Below are 9,867 nucleotides of genomic sequence, written 5' to 3'. Positions count from 1 at the left end.
TTGTGAAGCCCTCTTACTTGGTCCTTGAAATGGGAGCATAAAGTGAGTTAAACATGGTATCCAATACCTATGAATAGCTTTATAAACAAGTGTTAATGAAGATACCTGAGGTAGATGTAACATTCCTCTCCTCCTCATCCTTTCGGAAGATCTTGCATTCCCTCTTGTAGTGGCCTTGTCCACCACAATAAAAGCATCGCATCTTCGCTTTGTTCTTGAAATCCCTTTTCCTTGCTCTTAAGGGCCTTTCGGTTTCTCAATAGGAGGTGGCTCGGTGAAGCACCTGCACCACTTCTCTTAAAGAGCGTGTCTCCTTTCCCGTAGCTATATGCGCCCTAAGTGCATCATAGCCCGAGTGGAGTGAAGCAAGCAAGATATTACCCGCCATCACATCCTCCAATGGGATTCCGAGAAGCTCCATGTGTTTGAAGATCCTAGTCATTCTAAGCACATAAGGTCGGAGGGGCATACCTGGTCTCAATTTGGTATTGTAGACCCTTGACCAAATCCGGTGCTTCTCCTTAGCAAGACAACCTTCTTCCGGTGGCTTTATCTTCATGTTCGAGAGTGACCTAGTCACATCAAACACGAGTCCATCATAGCTGTCATTGAGACTCTAGGTGACTCTCACATTGACAACGTCCTCAAGTGCTTTGAGGAAAATGTCCGGAAGGTAGGACGAGAACTTTTCCTTTCATTCTTCCAGGATGGAATTAGCCATTAGTCGTAAGACTTTCTTGTAATCGGAAAACCATGCATAATGAGACTCATCGCTCATGATTCCCTTAGAGAAGAAGCTTGGAATGGGAGTATCAAGGATGTACTCCATGGAACAATTTCGAAGAGTTTTCTGGAGTTCCTCTTCCTATTCCTTGAAGTTGACCAAGTTAAGGCTAAAAGCCAACTTGTCGAGGAGTTACGGGCACATAGAGTTTTTTGTTTGAGTTATTTGCAAACATATTTCTACAATTGAAAGAATTTGAAATGAAGAACTATTTGAAATTTAAAGCATACATGCAAATTTTCAATCTTATTGAGCATTTTATCCACTCGATAATATTTATCCCTTTTTAGGTGAGAATAAAACGATTCCAAGATCCCAAAAATAAAAAAGTGATTAAGCATGCTTTGGCTTGTCTTAACACTTAATATTTTAAGGTAAGAAATCCAATGGCTAATAGCTCTAAGCTACTCTTGGTTCGATAAAACGTTGCATATAATGCTTTCATGACATTTTATCTCCTTGCCACGACAACTAAGGACTCCTTACTTATATCGTTGAGCTTAACCAAGACCAACTTGTATACCTAGTATACCTTACGTTCCTAGGGAAGTAGTGATGCCTCGCTTTGGTGTAGCCTATCACTACACGCATTAGTTCGATAAGTGTTGTTCTTGGAATGGCAAATTTTAGCTCAATTTTTTATGGGGACCTAGGGTTTCTATGTTGGTTGATTTAAATGAACTTAAATAATCATCACAACATTTGAAATCCTAAACATGCAACTACCATACCATTCAATCATATGTAAACACAATTATATATATAGAACTAAAGTAAAAGATGCATTTGGCAAAGAGCATGACCCCTTGAGCCTTCAAGTCTTCAAGGGTCTTCGATGCATCCTCTTGGCTTGTCTTCTTAGAAACGCCGTCTTGAGACATCCCCGCCAAATATGCAATTACTAGTTTCTATGACTAGGACTAATCTAAATATTAAGGTACAAAAATACGCAACGGTACGCGGACCCGTATTTAGATTTGTTAAAATACATAACGGATCGCAATCCGTATTTACTATCCTAGTCGGACGCCACTAGTTGCCATTTTCACAAAACCTGTGATACAATATTCATTCTATTCATCCATTCACTATTTGTGAATGGCCCATGCACTTTACAAAGAAAAACAAGTAACAATGCATAACACGCGCAAACTAGTAACTAACTTAGGTGGTTAATCCGATTAACGCGCCTAATTAAAACAAGTCAAAGTTGTTTATCATTTTATGTGATTAAGACTCAATTAGTTCAAGTAATTAACGAAGATCCCACTAAATTCTGCATCCAACTTAATTAATCCAATTAATTAAGCCGGTTAATCCATATTTTGTCAAATTATTTTGCAAGTGCCGGGGGTACCAAGGCCTAGCCTCGTTAAAATAATTTAAACCGGCCCAATCATCGCAAAAATTAGCCAACCAAATGGTCGAGTGCCTAGCATCCAAGCCACGGGGCTAGGCTTGCTAGGCACCAAGGGCTATGGCTGTGCATGCTTGGGTGTTGGCATGCCTGGCTAGCAGCGCACGCCACGCTTGCTGGAACCAGCAGTCTCGCAGCATATTACGCATGCTTGCATGCATGCTGGCGCTCGCAGCGTAGCTGGCTTGTTCGACCTTGCATGCCTTGCTGCCCAGCAACACAAACATCTTCCAGTAACCACGCAGCACCACGCATCCTTGATGCATCAAGAACGCACATAGCGTGCACCAATCCTACCACACAGCAACAACACTTTAAGGCATGAGCACCTCCATGCGCACCTCGGCAACCACATGTGGGCTGCGTAAGCAGCCCAGCTAGCCGTAAGTGGTGCTTGGGCGATGCTTTCCTCAATTCACGTGCTTTTATCACGGGATTTCAATCCTGATATATGTGTGACATAACATTGATTCTAAATTAATTTTAGAATCAACATTGAGCAAGAATGAAAATATAACAAGTCTTACTTAAATAAATTCAATTTTAGTGCACAAACCAAGATTAATTCAACAACCTTTCTATAAATTAATTTAGGTTCATGTTGATGCTACAAAATTGAAGGGTTCTACTCATAATTAATTTAACCAAACATAAATTAATAATGAGATTTGACAAAATTAAAGGGGTTGGAAAAATTAACCTTTTGACTAATGAAAAATTTTCCAACATTAACTTGTGAAAAATTGAAAATTACATCTTCCAATATGAAGATTAATTAAATTTCAATCACAAGTTTTGAACTTTTAAGACTTTAATCAACCAAAATGACTAAATCAAAAAATTAGTTCAACATGGAATTTAGCAAGCAAAGTTCCGACCTAACAAACAATTAAAGATTTGATCTTTGACATTTTAAGGGACTTCAAAATTACAAATTCACCATAAACATTCACACTTGAAGCAATTTATTTGCAAAAATATGAAAATTTCAAGTTTACGTGAAAAATGAACTCACCAAATTAAGCAACAATTATGTCTTCATAAACATGCTTAATAAGGTTCATAATTGCAGTAGATTAGTGATGCAACCATACAATTAATCTACCTTTAACATGCCATAATCAAGGTTTAAAGATTTAAAAAAATTTCGTCAAAAGCGAAAAACCCCTCGAAAAACATGTTTCTGGGTGGATTTTGGCTTCTGGTCAGTCCTCCAAGAAAGTCTAAAACGATATAGAACATCGATTCCACCCAAAAATCACTATTTTTGAGTCGAAATCTAGGTTCGTTGGCCAAAATTAGTAAAAATACGAGATTAAAACTAATTAAAAACGAGCTTCTAATCTAATAAGAAACCAAAACCAGAAATTTAAATCCATTTTAAATCACCTCAATTAATGATTAGTTACAATAATTAAAGTGAGCGTGGCTCCGATACTGTTGTTAGGTTTCGTAGTGTCCGACACTACGCGGAAGATAAAACCCGCCCAAGATCCGCCCACTAATTAAAGCAACTAAACATGAAATCACATAATTAAACATTAAAAGAGAGAGAAAGAGAAATGACATTCTTACCCTCGACGCGTGCTTCGCTCGCTTACGAGCTCTTACTTTAAAGCTCTAGGCTCGCAAGTGCGAAGGCTTCCGATGGCTCGCACCCTTGACCCGACCCGAGCTATCTTTATCCCGAAGGTTATTCGGGACTTGACCAAAGATAAACAAGAGTATTACGTACTTAAAGGTTTTCTTACTTTCAAGGAGATGCCTTATTGAGTTCAACTAAAGTGGTTTTTCCCTAACCCAAAACTTGGGTATTTATTGGGAAGGGAGCCTTGATCTCCCTTCTCCCATCAATGTGGGAGAATTGCATTTTTCCTTCAATTTATTTTAATCAAAAACTAATTAAAATGCGAAGCAATCAAAACGCTCCAAGTGTCATATGGAGAGCAAGGGTTGGTGAGGACCACCAAGGGGGGGACCAAAACTCTTTGCTCCCCAAGCCAAACACCAAGAATAGTCCACACATTTGGCCGGTGCTGACCACGCCACATGGCTGGCTAGCAGCCTGCCTTGGCTGCCAAGGCTGCCTAGCTAACGCCTAGCACCAAGGTTGGGCTGCCCAACCAGCTTGCACACGCATGCGTGTAGCAAGCCGACCACACATGCATTGCGGGCTGCTGCTGCGTTGCGCTGCGAGTGTAATATCCCGTATTTTTATACGTATTTCTAATTTAAATAGAGTATTTCCTAAAATATTTAAATAATTCGATATGAATTATTTAGGGTTTTCATGAATTTAAAAAGAATGATTTTAATTAAAAGTATATTTTTAATTATTTAATAATCTTGAAAATGTTTATATATATGATTTGAAAATATTGGGGCATATTATTTTATAAAAGATAATTTTTAAAAGTCAAAGTTTTAAGGAAAATCAAAATCATTGTTTGATTAGGAATCCTAGTTTGAGTAGGAAATGTATTATTAAGGGTAGTAAGTAGGAGGTTATAAATACCCATCATATGCCTAGGGTGGAGTGCAGCCAAAGGTAAATTCACTCTCTCCTCTTATGTCCTTTTCTCCATAATTTTTCCCCTTCCCCTATATTTTTAATCACGTTTAGATTCTAACTCGTCCAATTTTTTTAAAAAATAGTGTTTTTCGTATGTAAACAACATTTTAATGAAAACTCTGGTAGTGAGCACCACCCTCTCGTGGCCAAATTCAGCCTCTAAATATGGTTTTCGGGTAGTTTTTGATTTTTAACGAAGGTTTAATGTTCTAATATAATTTTCAGATTTAATTTTAAATTAAAAAGCCCCAAATTGAAAACCCTAGGTTTCTAAATCAATGTCTATTGATGGAATTTGATTGTGGTTAATTAAAACTATTGAAATTAATTTTTTTTAAACTAAATTACAACAATTTTATAAGTTTTAATAATTCTGGAATTTTTATATATAAGCTATAATTAGGTTTCTTGAAAGGATTTTTGATTACCCATTAATTAGGAATAAAAGTACGGGTTTTAAATAAAATTTCAGATTATTTTAGAGGGTTTATGAGTGATTTAAAGAAAGTATATATTGCTGGAAATTTGTGTGAAAGAGTTATAAATACTTCTTTATAATTTTGGTTTGTAGGAGACTTTCAAGTGAGTGATTTTATTTAGTCATGGCGATTTTGAGATCATATTCAAGGTACGTTTACGTACTTAGTAATTATTTGAATATGTAGAAGTATGCTAGGCTTTGTGTAATTAATTCCAAGTAGTATCATCATAGGTGTTGGTTGGAATTGTTGATTTAGATTGATGTTGATGATTGAATTGTGATGAATGAATTATTTATGGTGAATTGGTGATTGGAATTAATTGATTTGGCATGTTGGTTATGAACCATACTTTTATTATTGGCATGATAGAGAGCATGTTTAATTAAACTAAATGTTTAATTTGGTTTGAAGTATGAAAAGGGAATTTTATTATGGTTCATATAATTTTTTATTGATGTTATAAGCATGAGGAAGGAGCTATTTAAGTGTCTTAGTACACAAGAATAAATTTTATTGTGGTGCTTATATCCATTTAAGGTGTTTCTAACACCGGGGGATAGGATTTGCGGCGCATTATGTGTTTAAGGTGTATTTGACACTAAGGTAGATTTAAAAGGGTTCAACTATTAAGTTTATGTGGACACTAATTTTTCAAGAATTAAATTGGTATATTTGATTGCTTGAATGATTTATTATGATTGATTGTGCTATTATCACTACTAGAAAACAACCAATCAACGACGGAAAAAAAAATCCATCGGAAAACCCTGAAATTCCGTCGGAAATGCCCGTTTCCGACGGAATTCCGTCGGAAGCACCGTCGCATTACCTTTTGTAGGAATTTCGCGATATTCCGAGGGAAATTCCGTCGGAAAGGCCCATTTCGACGGAATTTTCGACGGATTTATGGTTGTCGGAGTCAAGTATGACTTAATTGGAAATTCCGTCGCAAAGTTCCGACGAAACTGTTTCCGTCGTTATACTTTACCTTCCGATGGAATAGTCCGTCGGAAACTTCCGACGAAATCAAATCCGTCGGAACCTGCCGGAAAAAAAATTAAAAAAAAAAGGAAAAAACCTACCTCGCCCTCACCCACCAGGCCCACCACCGTAAACCACCACCTTAACCCACCTAACCCTAACCCACCAGACCCACCACCTTAACCCACCAAAACCCTCTAACCCAAACCCGAACCCACCACGCCTAACACACTCTAACCCACCACGTCTAACCACACCCTTAACCCAGCACTGCCTAACCACCACGCCTAACCACACCCTAACCACCCACGCCTAACCACACCCTTAACCCACCACCACCAATAATCCGGTTTACCCCACCATAACCCACCAACCCGAACCCACCTCACCACCCACCAAAAAAACCCCTAACCCGTGAAAAAAAAAATTAATCAAAATTCATAACATATAATAAAAAAACAGAAATTAAAAATTAAATAAATAGATCTAAAATCAACACAATTCGAAATTTAGCAGAAATTTAACTTAAATATACAATTATTTCAAAAACAAAAAGTTATACATTGAAAATTTGAACAAAATAAAACTAGATCTTATTCTAACAAAAATTAAATGTAGATCTGTTTTCGGTGTTGGTGTTGTCGGAGGTTGTTGCGATGGTGGTTTTCTTGCGCGGCCTTGATGTAGCCGGTGGTTGTTGCGGTGGTGTTCTTCTTGGCGGTTGTTGCGGACGGTGGTTGTTGTAGTGGTGGTGATGTTGCAAAGAGGAGTGATAAGGAGATCGAGAAGAAAGGAAAAGGGGGGAAAAGGAGGGATGAGAAGAGAAGGAGGGCTGAGAAATTAAAGGGAAAGAAGAAGAAGAATAGGCAAATATGCAAAGGAGAGGGAAAGAAAGAGAAAGAAGAGAGGAGAGAGAAGAAGAAGAGGGGCGTGGAGAGAGAATAGGAAACAAAGAGAATTAGGGGGGGTGTTAGGTGAGTTCCGTGTTTTTTAGATTTAGTTTTTTTTTTTAATAAAATTCCGTCGGAATAGGGTAAAATTCCGTCGAAAATTTCCTACGGAATTAAAACCCGTAGGAAATTAATATGTTCCGAGGGATTTATTTTCCCTCGGAATTTACATCTTCGGACGGAAATTTTCTTCGGTAGATATTTTCCAAGGGAATATTCCGTCGGAAGCTGAAAATTCCGAGGGAACAAAATCCGTCGGAATATTTCCGAGGGAATATTCCGTCGCAACGTAAGTTTTTCGACGGAATTTTCCAACAGACAAAAATCCCATCGGAATGTTCAAATTTTACGACGGAATTTAAGTCCGTCGGAACGATTCCGTCGAAAAATGGCCTATTTCTAGTAGTGTATTTGAGAGTCATTAACGAGTCTAATAATATGTAAACAACGTAAAGTGAAAGAGATTACACACCAAAACTCTTGGAACGTATATACCTTGAGTATGAACATATGGGGGGAGTTATGGGGATTTATATTTAACCATGATTTCTACTGGGAGTATAGGATGCTGTATTTTCCTTTTTATTATTATTATTATTATACGCAGGACGTCCATTCATTTTCATGTGACATTTACCTACCCGGTTAGCTCCCGGAGTAGTTTACCTCAATTTATTTGAGGCAGGGATTTGGTTGGAAACCTGTTCGATGTGTAATCAAAATTAAATGAACAGGGGTATTGGTCTAGTTTGGTGTTGAATGTTTTGTGTGATTGTAAACAGGTGCAACACAATAAGTGGTGTGATGTTAGGATGAAAGCATGTTAGTGTGTTTTGTTACGCTTATGTACTCAACTTTGTTGATTGTGTATTTGCATGTTTGTTTGGCCTTTTCTTTACCTTGGCCCTACGACGACTTATTTCTAATGGCGAGTGGAAGGGACGAGTAGAGAGGAGCTTTACAAGTGATGGAGCATATTCATGATGGGCATGGGTGTTGAGCGAATCATGCTTAGTTCTCATAAGAATATGATGTGTTCTATTTTCTTGAATATTATTTATTTTATTATGATCATGAGACTAACGCAAAGGTTTTAAATATTGATTGGGTTTTAAGGGCCTATAATGTTTCCAAGTTGTAGGTGGACTTTTTTTGACTTTATTTTACTTTTACTTTCGTTTGGTTGACTTTTTAAGTTAATTTGTTTTTAAATGGTTTTAAAAGAATCCTTTCGCTATGTGTGAGTCTTTGATATTTGCCTTAGCCGTTTTCACGGTGGCGGTAACTTCTTAGATTTTTTGCTTTTTCGTATTTTAAAAGGGGCAAAATGGGTATTTTAATGGAAAGGAATTTCTAGGGTGTTATAGCAAGTGTGCATGTGCTAGCAAGGCCCAACACTTGCTTGCGGCTGGTGCGGCTATGCTAGCAAGCACACATCGCCGCAGCACACACACGCTAGCTAGCACGCTGCTTGCGATGCTTGTGCTAGCGAGGCCCAGCAAGCACTTGTGTGCTGCTGGCCTTGCGATGCTACGGGCTGTGTTGTGCGATGCCCAGCATGCTGCGATGGCTGGTGCTGCTATGCTAGCAAGCACACAGCCATGCACGCATAGCCATGGCACATACATGCATGGCACGCAGCTTGCGATGCTCGTGCTATATGATGTGCGTGTGCTGGGCAATGCTAGGCACGCTGGCACGCAAGTGGTTGGTGACCTCGCCTAGCCTAGCACTCGCATTTTAGCTCGTACTTGTCGCTTGCTGGATTCTATGTCTCGTCGAATTCTAAATTCGACTTGACTTGCGATGCTCGGTTTCGACGCTCTAAGCTCGATATCCGACATCTTTGTTCGTTATACTCTAATGACTCATCTAATCGTTCAGATTGATTCGTCGTCTCGGATCGGTTATTCGATTGGGGTGCGACCCAAAGGGTTCAGTCAAGATTAAGTCGTAACATTGATTACTTATTAATATTACTGATCGGAATCGGCACCCACCTAGGCATTCTGATCACTTGACCTCGCTGAAGAATTAGCTTTCTAATAGTTCCGAACCTTCTATCAGAATAATACACTTATTGGAAGGACACCATTCCTTTCATAAGGCTCATGTTGCTGAAGATGCCAAGGTATGCTTTGCTATGAGTGTGGCCAACCATGAGGGTATGGTTCCTTCTCAATGTTTTATTCACTTACTTCTTTCATTTTCACTCACAATCTACTTTTCAGGCAAGAAGAAGATTGTTCTGTCTTCTATCAAATTGAAGGGAAAGACTATTAACCATAAAATTGATCATTCATCTAAAATAGTCGTAGAGTTTAACTATGAACCATTGGCCATAGATGTTTCACACAGAAGTATCATTCATCCCCACATTGACAGGGTTAGATTTAGAAAGATGGTCTATCTTTCGACCCCAAGTTTCTTACAGAAGTCAAGGAGTAACAGGCATAGGAACATTCCCATGTCAAGTCCTAGCACAAGATCACAATCTTCATTCAAAACAGAACCAAAGCTAAAAACTACTAATATCCCTCTTACCAGTAAGTACATTAGCTATGATTTGTCTAAGATTCTTGCATCTTGTTACTCACTCTAACTTCCTTCATATTAGGTCTGGCTCCCATTAAAAAGAAACAAAAGTCTCCAGAGAAAACCACGCCTTCCAACCTTATTTC

The sequence above is a fragment of the Chenopodium quinoa genome, unplaced genomic scaffold, assembly GCF_001683475.1.
Source record: "Chenopodium quinoa cultivar QQ74 unplaced genomic scaffold, ASM168347v1, whole genome shotgun sequence".
Lineage (NCBI taxonomy): Eukaryota > Viridiplantae > Streptophyta > Magnoliopsida > Caryophyllales > Amaranthaceae > Chenopodium > Chenopodium quinoa.
The sequence above is the reverse complement of the archived record's forward strand: the minus strand, read 5'-3'. Positions refer to the sequence as shown.